The sequence below is a fragment of the Idiotropiscis lumnitzeri genome, unplaced genomic scaffold (assembly GCF_059441095.1).
Source record: "Idiotropiscis lumnitzeri isolate Australia: NSW breed Sydney's pygmy pipehorse unplaced genomic scaffold, RoL_Ilum_1.0 HiC_scaffold_111, whole genome shotgun sequence".
NCBI lineage: Eukaryota > Metazoa > Chordata > Actinopteri > Syngnathiformes > Syngnathidae > Idiotropiscis > Idiotropiscis lumnitzeri.
Genome location: NW_028283649.1, coordinates 215,143 through 228,147, shown reverse-complemented (window position 1 = coordinate 228,147; position 13,005 = coordinate 215,143).

The window sequence follows — 13,005 nt, the reverse complement described above, 5'->3', positions numbered from 1 at the left end:
CAGTGATTGCTGATTTGTAATGTTCATGTTGTGCTTGTTCTTTGACTGCTCAGATTTTTCATTTTTTTGACAGGTAAGTCACACCCTCATGGAACATCAGCTGATAAAGACGGGTCTCAAGACACCATCATGCGACACTCTGAAGAAGGCGAAAGACTCGCCGAAACATGTCAGGTAAAAAATTTACCTAAAACATAATTGTCTGCTTTTAATGAATCAGTCAAATATCAATAATAAGAAGACAAAATGAACCTAATACAAATAAACGAATGCTTAATAACTCCCCTGCACATGCTCCTAAAAATCCAAACCTTCACCTGTAAATAAAACGTCCCGACCTGAAGACATCTTAATGTTATTATTTTGTTATACACACAGTGCCGCCAAGTGGAATCAAAAATTTGTTTTTATTTTAATTTTCACGTACTGCACGGTGCCCTTTTGACAAATCCGACTGAAAATTAGTCAGAAAAGACTCAAGACAATGATCTTACTCTCTGCCGAATTTTGTGACGTTTTGGCAAAAGGCGTGGCTATTAAGGTGCTGAAAAGTCCGATTGTACTCTGTGGCAACAAAAGCTCCGGCAACATGACTCAGATGATCCTATCTTCTCGAAGTTGTACACATTTGAGGATACCTCAGCCCTGAAGACATCTACCAACTTATTTTACATCGTAGTAGTAGCGCCACCAACTGGTAAAAGCTAATACAAGTTATTTTCTTGGATGTTTTTCTCCGTGCAACTCAACAAGGTCGCCCTCATATATGCTCGGATGACTGTTTCGGCCATGAGGATGTCACAATACGAAATTCGTGATTTTTCGTGAAAAGTTGTGGGAGTGGCATTGCACTGTTCGGCAATAAAACAAAGCTGATTATGAGGTTCTAAATATGAACGACAACTCGTAAAACTTTACACACACATCAGGCCGAGCAAATTTATCAATATTTTATACGTTAGTTGTGCAGCTTTTTTGAAATGGCTCGCCATGGCCCTCGAGAAATGTTAAAAAAAAGCAGCTCTGGTTGAATGTTTCACCTCGCTTTTTGTAAATTTTATGGAGTACAGTGAACTCTCTGTTATCGCGGTTAATGGGGACCGAGACCATCCGCGAAAACTGAAAATCCGCGAAGTAGCGGCGCACCTTCAAAAATGCTTAAAAAAAATATACAATATATATAATAAATATATATATATATATATATATATATATATATATATATACGGGGAGAGAGAGAGTGAAATTCATGTTATAACAAAAAAAACAAATTATTATTAAAACGTATTATTTTTTTATTCCCCAGCCATTCTTTTTGTATTTATTTAATTACTCCGACTTTTACCTGCTGGTACGCCGTCCGGTGTGCCCTCTGAAATGAAAGGTGGCATTCTTTATTTATTTATTCATTTATTCATTCATAACTGACAGCCTCGCGCTCCGCTCGTGCCCGGGCAGAAGAGGTGCTCCAATTTGGCTTAACTGTGACACACGCCCGTCCTCCTCCCCCGGAGCTTCCATTCGGTTAAACTTAGGGGCCGCTTGGCACCGCCCGTGCCCGGGGAAGGTGCTCCTCTTCGGCTTACTGTGACGCGAGCATGCCCTCCTCCTCCGGAGCTTCCATTCGGTTAAACTTAGGGGCCGCTTGGAACCGCCCGTGCCCGGGGAAGGTGCTCCTCTTCGGCTTACTGTGACGCGAGCATGCCCTCCTCCTCCGGAGCTTCCATTCGGTTAAACTTAGGGGCCGCTTGGCACCGCCCGTGCCCGGGAAAGGTGCTCCTCTACGGCTTAACTGCCACGCACGCTGGCCGGAGCTCTGGTACGGTCCGAACCGCGCGAAACGTCGCCACCGATCGTGTCCGGGGGAACGTGCTCTTCTTCGTCCACTCTCCTCTTCGCCCACGCTCTTCTTCGGCGCATGCCGGCCGTCTAACCGCTCCAGCGCCCCGTCGTGCCGCTCGGCGAAACTACAATGCCCCCGAATATTTTTTAGACCCGCGAAGCACTGAACCCGCGAAAGGTGAACCGCGAAGTAGCGAGGGTTCACTGTATGTATAAGACCAAGACCTACAAAAAAGTCTCTTGGAGCAATGAGCTAGGTTTTACAGGAAGTCGGCCATTTTGAATTTACTTAAAAGGGGGCGGGTCACCACAATGGACTTTGTGTAGAAATTATTATTGGGGCCCGAGCAGCGACCGCGGCGAGGTCCCTATTGTTTTTGTAGAAAATATTATTACTTTTATTATTATTATTATTATTATTATTAGGGCCTGAGCAGCGACCGCTGCGAAGTCCCTATTGTTTTTGTAGAAATTATTATTATTATTATTTTTCCGATTGTTCGATCGCATTTTTGACCCCCGAAACATGCACAAAAACTCACCAAACTTGGCAGTCTCATCGGGCATGGCGAAAAATTTGATATTTTAACGTCTAATATGAACAGGAAGTGAGTTATGAATTTTTGAAAGTCCGACTTTTGCCCTTTTTTGCATGTTTACAGGGGTCATTCTTTTGCACCCTGATCCTAAAGGCTTCATCTGATTGCCTTAAAATTCTGTCTGTAGCATCTGAAGACCTGGCACAAACACTGGGGCTAAAATTTTTTGTTTCCGAAATACTATATGACGGGGGCGGGGCATCAAAGTTTTCACTTAAGATTTCCTTCGCCGCAATGGACAAAATGCTTAATAACTCTCCTGCACATGCTGCTAAAAATCCAAAACTTCACATGTACATAAAGAGTCTGTACCTGAAGACATCTATATGTTTATATTCAGTTATACACCTTGCGCCAATCAATATCATTTTTTACATTTTGACGTACTGCACGGTGCCCTTTTAACGAATCTGATTGAAAATTGGCTAGAAAAGACTCAAGACATTGATCTTACTCTATCCCTATTTTTGTGACTTTCCTTCGAAGGGCGTGGCTATTACGGTGCCGCAGAGTCTGATTATTCTCCGTGGCAACAAAAGTTCCTGCAAAATGATTCAGATGATCCATCTTCTCGAAATTTTTCACATTTGAGGATATTCAGGCCCTGAAGACGGCTGCCAACTTATTTTTGATCGCAGTGGTAGCGCCACCAACTGGTTAAAACAAATACAAATCATTTTCGTTGATTTTTTTCTCCGGGGGTTAACAAAATCTACCTTACATTTGCTCGGATGAGTGTTTAGGCCTTGAGGATGTCACAATACGAAAGTCTTTCGCCTTCTTCAGAGTGTCACATGATGGTGTCTTGTGGCCCGTCTTTATCAGCTGATGTTCCATGAGGGCGTGACTTACCTGTCACAAGAATGAAGGCAAGTCACGCCCCCCGCTGTCCGTTCACTCCGCCAAAATGCTGCTCCAGGTGGTAGAGAGGATGAAGGCTCCCTTGTCTCTGTTCATGGTTTTTATGCCTCGCTTGCAGATCTCAATGGCCTCTCTGATCCAGCGCTGTTGTTTGTTCTCTTCGGTGCGGATGACCCTGCCCTTCTCCCGGTCCATGATGTGGTTTTCCCTTTTGCAGTGGTCAGTGATTGCTGATTTGTAATGTTCATGTTGTGCTTGTTCTTTTACTGCTCTGATTTTTCATTTTTTTGACAGGTAAGTCACACCCTCATGGAACATCAGCTCAAGACACCATCATGCGACACTCTGAAGAAGGCGAAAGACTCGCCGAAACATGTCAGGTAAAAAATTAACCTAAAACATAATTGTCTGCTTTTAATGAATCAGTCAAATATCAATAATAAGAAGACAAAATGAACCTAATACAAATAAATGAATGCTTAATAACTCCCCTGCACATGCTCCTAAAAATCCAAACCTTCACCTGTAAATAAAACGTCCCGACCTGAAGACATCTTAATGTTATTATTTTGTTATACACACAGTGCCGCCAAGTGGAATCAAAAATTTGTTTTTATTTTAATTTTCACGTACTGCATGGTGCCCTTTTGACGAATCCGACTGAAAATTAGTCAGAAAAGACTTAAGACAATGATCTTACTCTCTGCCGAATTTTGTGACGTTTTGGCAAAAGGCGTGGCTATTAAGGTGCTGAAAAGTCCGATTGTACTCTGTGGCAACAAAAGCTCCGGCAACATGACTCAGATGATCCTATCTTCTCGAAGTTGTACACATTTGAGGATACTTCAGCCCTGAAGACATCTACCAACTTATTTTACATCGTAGTAGTAGCGCCACCAACTGGTAAAAGCTAATACAAGTTATTTTCTTGGATGTTTTTCTCCGTGCAACTCAACAAGGTCGCCCTCATATATGCTCGGATGACTGTTTCGGCCATGAGGATGTCACAATACGAAATTCGTGATTTTTCGTGAAAAGTTGTGGGAGTGGCATTGCACTGTTCAGCAATAAAACAAAGCTGATTATGAGGTTCTAAATATGAACGACAACTCGTAAAACTTTACACACACATCAGGCCGAGCAAATTTATCAATATTTTATACGTTAGTTGTGCAGCTTTTTTGAAATGGCTCGCCATGGCCCTCGAGAAATGTTAAAAAAAAGCAGCTCTGGTTGAGTGTTTCACCTCGCTTTTTGTAAATTTTATGGAGTACAGTGAACCCTCGGTTATCGCGGTTAATGGGGACCGAGACCACCCGCGAAAACTGAAAATCCGCGAAGTAGCGGCGCACCTTCAAAAATGCTTAAAAAAAATATACAATATATATAATAAATATATAATATATATATATATATATATATATATATATATATATATATATATACGGGGAGAGAGAGAGTGAAATTCATGTTATAACAAAAAAACCAAATTATTATTAAAACGTATTATTTTTTTATTCCCCAGCCATTCTTTTTGTATTTATTTAATTACTCCGACTTTTACCTGCTGGTACGCCGTCCGGTGTGCCCTGTGAAATGAAAGGTGGCATTCTTTATTTATTTATTCATTTATACATTCATAACTGACAGCCTCGCGCTCCGCTCGTGCCCGGGCAGAAGAGGTGCTCCAATTTGGCTTAACTGTGACACACGCCCGTCCTCCTCCCCCGGAGCTTCCATTCGGTTAAACTTAGGGGCCGCTTGGCACCGCCCGTGCCCGGGGAAGGTGCTCCTCTTCGGCTTACTGTGACGCGAGCATGCCCTCCTCCTCCGGAGCTTCCATTCGGTTAAACTTAGGGGCCGCTTGGAACCGCCCGTGCCCGGGGAAGGTGCTCCTCTTCGGCTTACTGTGACGCGAGCATGCCCTCCTCCTCCGGAGCTTCCATTCGGTTAAACTTAGGGGCAGCTTGGCACCGCCCGTGCCCGGGGAAGGTGCTCCTCTACGGCTTAACTGCCACGCACGCTGGCCGGAGCTCTGGTACGGTCCGAACCGCGCGAAACGTCGCCACCGATCGTGTCCGGGGGAACGTGCTCTTCTTCGTCCACTCTCCTCTTCGCCCACGCTCTTCTTCGGCGCACGCCGGCCGTCTAACCGCTCCAGCGCCCCGTCGTGCCGCTCGGCGAAACTACAATGCCCCCGAATATTTTTTAGACCCGCGAAGCACTGAACCCGCGAAAGGTGAACCTCGAAGTAGCGAGGGTTCACTGTATGTATAAGACCAAGACCTACAAAAAAGTCTCTTGGAGCAATGAGCTAGGTTTTACAGGAAGTCGGCCATTTTGAATTTACTTAAAAGGGGGCGGGTCTCCACAATGGACTTTGTGTAGAAATTATTATTGGGGCCCGAGCAGCGACCGCGGCGAGGTCCCTATTGTTTTTGTAGAAAATATTATTACTTTTATTATTATTATTATTATTATTATTATTATTATTAGGGCCTGAGCAGCGACCGCTGCGAAGTCCCTATTGTTTTTGTAGAAATTATTATTATTATTATTTTTCCGATTGTTCGATCGCATTTTTGACCCCCGAAACATGCACAAAAACTCACCAAACTTGGCAGTCTCATCGGGCATGGCGAAAAATTTGATATTTTTTAACGTCTAATATGAACAGGAAGTGAGTTATGAATTTTTGAAAGTCCGACTTTTGCCCTTTTTTGCATGTTTACAGGGGTCATTCTTTTGCACCCTGATCCTAAAGGCTTCATCTGATTGCCTTAAAGTTCTGTCTGGAGCATCTTAAGACCTGGGACAAACACTGGGGCTAAAATTTTTTGTTTCCGAAATACTATATGACGGGGGCGGGGCTTCAAAGTTTTCACTTAAGATTTCCTTCGCCGCAATGGACAAAATGCTTAATAACTCTCCTGCCCGTGCTGCTAAAAATCCAAAACTTCACATGTACATAAAGAGTCGGTACCTGAAGACATCTATATGTTTATATTCAGTTATACACCTTGCGCCAATCAATATAAATGTTTACATTTTGACGTACTGCACGGTGCCCTTTTAACGAATCCGACTGAAAATTGGCTAGAAAAGACTCAAGACATTGATCTTACTCTATCCCTATTTTTATGACTTTCCTTCAAAGGGCGTGGCTATTACGGTGCCGCAGAGTCTGATTATTCTCCGTGGCAACAAAAGTTCCTGCAAAATGATTCAGATGATCCATCTTCTGGAAATCTTTCACATTTGAGGATATTCAGGCCCTGAAGACGGCTGCCAACTTATTTTTGATCGCAGTGGTAGCGCCACCAACTGGTTAAAACAAATACAAATTATTTTCGTTGATGTTTTTCTCCGGGCAGGTTAACAAAATCTACCTTATATTTGCTCGGATGAGTGTTTAGGCCTTGAGCATGTCACAATACGAAAGTCTTTCTTCGCCTTCTTCAGAGTGTCACATGATGGTGTCTTGTGACCCGTCTTTATCAGCTGATGTTCCATGAGGGCGTGACTTACCTGTCACAAGAATGAAGGCAAGTCACGCCCCCCGCTGTCCGTTCACTCCGCCAAGATGCTGGTCCAGGTGGTAGAGAGGATGAAGGCTCCCTTGTCTCTGTTCATGGTTTTTATGCCTCGCTTGCAGATCTCAATGGCCTCTCTGATCCAGCGCTGTTGTTTGTTCTCTTCTGTGCGGATGACCCTGCCCTTCTCCCGGTCCATGATGTGGTTTTCCCTTTTGCAGTGGTCAGTGATTGCTGATTTGTAATGTTCATGTTGTGCTTGTTCTTTTACTGCTCTGATTTTTTCATTTTTTTGACAGGTAAGTCACACCCTCATGGAACATCAGCTCAAGACACCATCATGCGACACTCTGAAGAAGGCGAAAGACTCGCCGAAACATGTCAGGTAAAAAATTAACCTAAAACATAATTGTCTGCTTTTAATGAATCAGTCAAATATCAATAATAAGAAGACAAAATGAACCTAATACAAATAAATGAATGCTTAATAACTCCCCTGCACATGCTCCTAAAAATCCAAACCTTCACCTGTAAATAAAACGTCCCGACCTGAAGACATCTTAATGTTATTATTTTGTTATACACACAGTGCCGCCAAGTGGAATCAAAAATTTGTTTTTATTTTAATTTTCACGTACTGCATGGTGCCCTTTTGACGAATCCGACTGAAAATTAGTCAGAAAAGACTTAAGACAATGATCTTACTCTCTGCCGAATTTTGTGACGTTTTGGCAAAAGGCGTGGCTATTAAGGTGCTGAAAAGTCCGATTGTACTCTGTGGCAACAAAAGCTCCGGCAACATGACTCAGATGATCCTATCTTCTCGAAGTTGTACACATTTGAGGATACTTCAGCCCTGAAGACATCTACCAACTTATTTTACATCGTAGTAGTAGCGCCACCAACTGGTAAAAGCTAATACAAGTTATTTTCTTGGATGTTTTTCTCCGTGCAACTCAACAAGGTCGCCCTCATATATGCTCGGATGACTGTTTCGGCCATGAGGATGTCACAATACGAAATTCGTGATTTTTCGTGAAAAGTTGTGGGAGTGGCATTGCACTGTTCAGCAATAAAACAAAGCTGATTATGAGGTTCTAAATATGAACGACAACTCGTAAAACTTTACACACACATCAGGCCGAGCAAATTTATCAATATTTTATACGTTAGTTGTGCAGCTTTTTTGAAATGGCTCGCCATGGCCCTCGAGAAATGTTAAAAAAAAGCAGCTCTGGTTGAGTGTTTCACCTCGCTTTTTGTAAATTTTATGGAGTACAGTGAACCCTCGGTTATCGCGGTTAATGGGGACCGAGACCACCCGCGAAAACTGAAAATCCGCGAAGTAGCGGCGCACCTTCAAAAATGCTTAAAAAAAATATACAATATATATAATAAATATATAAATATATATATATATATATATATATATATATATATATATATATATACGGGGAGAGAGAGAGTGAAATTCATGTTATAACAAAAAAAACAAATTATTATTAAAACGTATTATTTTTTTATTCCCCAGCCATTCTTTTTGTATTTATTTAATTACTCCGACTTTTACCTGCTGGTACGCCGTCCGGTGTGCCCTGTGAAATGAAAGGTGGCATTCTTTATTTATTTATTCATTTATACATTCATAACTGACAGCCTCGCGCTCCGCTCGTGCCCGGGCAGAAGAGGTGCTCCAATTTGGCTTAACTGTGACACACGCCCGTCCTCCTCCCCCGGAGCTTCCATTCGGTTAAACTTAGGGGCCGCTTGGCACCGCCCGTGCCCGGGGAAGGTGCTCCTCTTCGGCTTACTGTGACGCGAGCATGCCCTCCTCCTCCGGAGCTTCCATTCGGTTAAACTTAGGGGCCGCTTGGCACTGCCCGTGCCCGGGGAAGGTGCTCCTCTACGGCTTAACTGCCACGCACGCTGGCCGGAGCTCTGGTACGGTCCGAACCGCGCGAAACGTCGCCACCGATCGTGTCCGGGGGAACGTGCTCTTCTTCGTCCACTCTCATCTTCGCCCACGCTCTTCTTCGGCGCACGCCGGCCGTCTAACCGCTCCAGCGCCCCGTCGTGCCGCTCGGCGAAACTACAATGCGCCCGAATATTTTTTAGACCCGCGAAGCACTGAACCCGCGAAAGGTGAACCGCGAAGTAGCGAGGGTTCACTGTATGTATAAGACCAAGACCTACAAAAAAGTCTCTTGGAGCAATGAGCTAGGTTTTACAGGAAGTCGGCCATTTTGAATTTACTTAAAAGGGGGCGGGTCACCACAATGGACTTTGTGTAGAAATTATTATTGGGGCCCGAGCAGCGACCGCGGCGAGGTCCCTATTGTTTTTGGAGAAAATATTATTACTTTTATTATTATTATTATTATTATTATTAGGGCCTGAGCAGCGACCGCTGCGAAGTCCCTATTGTTTTTGTAGAAATTATTATTATTATTTTTCCGATTGTTCGATCGCATTTTTGACCCCCGAAACATGCACAAAAACTCACCAAACTTGGCAGTCTCATCGGGCATGGCGAAAAATTTGATATTTTAACGTCTAATATGAACAGGAAGTGAGTTATGAATTTTTGAAAGTCCGACTTTTGCCCTTTTTTGCATGTTTACAGGGGTCATTCTTTTGCACCCTGATCCTAAAGGCTTCATCTGATTGCCTTAAAATTCTGTCTGTAGCATCTGAAGACCTGGCACAAACACTGGGGCTAAAATTTTTTGTTTCCGAAATACTATATGACGGGGGCGGGGCATCAAAGTTTTCACTTAAGATTTCCTTCGCCGCAATGGACAAAATGCTTAATAACTCTCCTGCACATGCTGCTAAAAATCCAAAACTTCACATGTACATAAAGAGTCTGTACCTGAAGACATCTATATGTTTATATTCAGTTATACACCTTGCGCCAATCAATATCATTTTTTACATTTTGACGTACTGCACGGTGCCCTTTTAACGAATCTGATTGAAAATTGGCTAGAAAAGACTCAAGACATTGATCTTACTCTATCCCTATTTTTGTGACTTTCCTTCGAAGGGCGTGGCTATTACGGTGCCGCAGAGTCTGATTATTCTCCGTGGCAACAAAAGTTCCTGCAAAATGATTCAGATGATCCATCTTCTCGAAATTTTTCACATTTGAGGATATTCAGGCCCTGAAGACGGCTGCCAACTTATTTTTGATCGCAGTGGTAGCGCCACCAACTGGTTAAAACAAATACAAATTATTTTCGTTGATGTTTTTCTCCGGGCAGGTTAACAAAATCTACCTTATATTTGCTCGGATGAGTGTTTAGGCCTTGAGGATGTCACAATACGAAAGTCTTTCGCCTTCTTCAGAGTGTCACATGATGGTGTCTTGTGACCCGTCTTTATCAGCTGATGTTCCATGAGGGCGTGACTTACCTGTCACAAGAATGAAGGCAAGTCACGCCCCCCGCTGTCCGTTCACTCCGCCAAAATGCTGCTCCAGGTGGTAGAGAGGATGAAGGCTCCCTTGTCTCTGTTCATGGTTTTTATGCCTCGCTTGCAGATCTCAATGGCCTCTCTGATCCAGCGCTGTTGTTTGTTCTCTTCGGTGCGGATGACCCTGCCCTTCTCCCGGTCCATGATGTGGTTTTCCCTTTTGCAGTGGTCAGTGATTGCTGATTTGTAATGTTCATGTTGTGCTTGTTCTTTTACTGCTCTGATTTTTCATTTTTTTGACAGGTAAGTCACACCCTCATGGAACATCAGCTGATAAAGACGGGTCTCAAGACACCATCATGCGACACTCTGAAGAAGGCGAAAGACTCGCCGAAACATGTCAGGTAAAAAATTAACCTAAAACATAATTGTCTGCTTTTAATGAATCAGTCAAATATCAATAATAAGAAGACAAAATGAACCTAATACAAATAAATGAATGCTTAATAACTCCCCTGCACATGCTCCTAAAAATCCAAACCTTCACCTGTAAATAAAACGTCCCGACCTGAAGACATCTTAATGTTATTATTTTGTTATACACACAGTGCCGCCAAGTGGAATCAAAAATTTGTTTTTATTTTAATTTTCACGGACTGCACGGTGCCCTTTCGACGAATCCGACTGAAAATTAGTCAGAAAAGACTCAAGACAATGATCTTACTCTCTGCCGAATTTTGTGACGTTTTGGCAAAAGGCGTGGCTATTACGGTGCTGAAAAGTCCGATTGTACTCTGTGGCAACAAAAGCTCCAGCAACATGACTCAGGTGATCCTATCTTCTCGAAGTTGCACACATTTGAGGATACTTAAGCCCTGAAGACATCTACCAACTTATTTTTCATCGTAGTAGTAGCGCCACCAACTGGTAAAAGCTAATACAAGTTATTTTCTTGGATGTTTTTCTCCGTGCAACTCAACAAGGTCGCCCTCATATATGCTCGGATGACTGTTTCGGCCATGAGGATGTCACAATACGAAATTCGTCCTTTTTCATGAAAAGTTGTGGGAGTGGCATTGCACTGTTCGGCAATAAAACAAAGCTGATTATGAGGTTCTAAATATGAACGACAACTCGTGAAACTTTACACACACATCAGGCCGAGCAAATTTATCAATATTTTATACGTTAGTTGTGCAGCTTTTTTGAAATGGCTCGCCATGGCCCTCGAGAAATGTTCAAAAAAGCAGCCCTGGTTGAGTGTTTCACCTCGCTTTTTGTAAATTTTATGGAGTACAGTGAACCCTCGGTTATCGCGGTTAATGGGGACCGAGACCACCCGCAAAAACTGAAAATCCGCGAAGTAGCGGCGCACCTTCAAAAATGCTTAAAAAAAATATACAATATATATAATAAATATATAAATATATATATATATATATATATATATATATATATATATATAGACAGAGAGTGAAATTCATGTTATAACAAAAAAAACAAATTATTATTAAAACTTATTATTTTTTTATTCCCCAACCATTCTTTTTGTATTTATTTAATTACTCCGACTTTTACCTGCTGGTACGCCGTCCGGTGTGCCCTGTGAAATGAAAGGTGGCATTCTTTATTTATTCATTCATAACTGACAGCCTCGCGCTCCGCTCGTGCCCGGGCAGAAGAGGTGCTCCAATTCGGCTTCACTGTGACACACGCCCGCCCTCCTCCCCCGGAGCTTCCATTCGGTTAAACTTAGGGGCCGCTTGGCACCGCCCGTGCCCGGGGAAGGTGCTCCTCTTCGGCTTACTGTGACGCGAGCATGCCCTCCTCCTGCGGAGCTTCCATTCGGTTAAACTTAGGGGCCGCTTGGAACCGCCCGTGCCCGGGGAAGGTGCTCCTCTTCGGCTTACTGTGACGCGAGCATGCCCTCCTCCTCCGGAGCTTCCATTCGGTTAAACTTAGGGGCCGCTTGGCACCGCCCGTGCCCGGGGAAGGTGCTCCTCTACGGCTTAACTGCCACGCACGCCGGCCGGAGCTCTGGTACGGTCCGAACCGCGCGAAACGTCGCCACCGATCGTGTCCGGGGGAACGTGCTCTCTTCGTCCACTCTCCTCTTCGCCCACGCTCTTCTTCGGCGCACGCCGGCCGTCTAACTGCTCCAGCGCCCCGTCGTGCCGCTCGGCGAAACTACAATGCCCCCGAATATTTTTTAGACCCGCGAAGCACTGAACCCGCGAAAGGTGAACCGCGAAGTAGCGAGGGTTCACTGTATGTATAAGACCAAGACCTACAAAAAAGTCTCTTGGAGCAATGAGCTAGGTTTTACAGGAAGTCGGCCATTTTGAATTTACTTAAAAGGGGGCGGGTCACCACAATGGACTTTGTGTAGAAATTATTATTGGGGCCCGAGCAGCGACCGCGGCGAGGTCCCTATTGTTTTTGTAGAAATTATTATTATTATTATTTTTCCGATTGTTCGATCGCATTTTTGACCCCCGAAACATGCACAAAAACTCACCAAACTTGGCAGTCTCATCGGGCATGGCGAAAAATTTGATATTTTAACGTCTAATATGAACAGGAAGTGAGTTATGAATTTTTGAAAGTCCGATTTTTGCCCTTTTTTGCATGTTTACAGGGGTCATTCTTTTGCACCCTGATCCTAAAGGCTTCATCTGATTGCCTTAAAATTCTGTCTGGAGCATCTTAAGACCTGGGACAAACACTGGGGCTAAAAATTTTTGTTTCCGAAATAC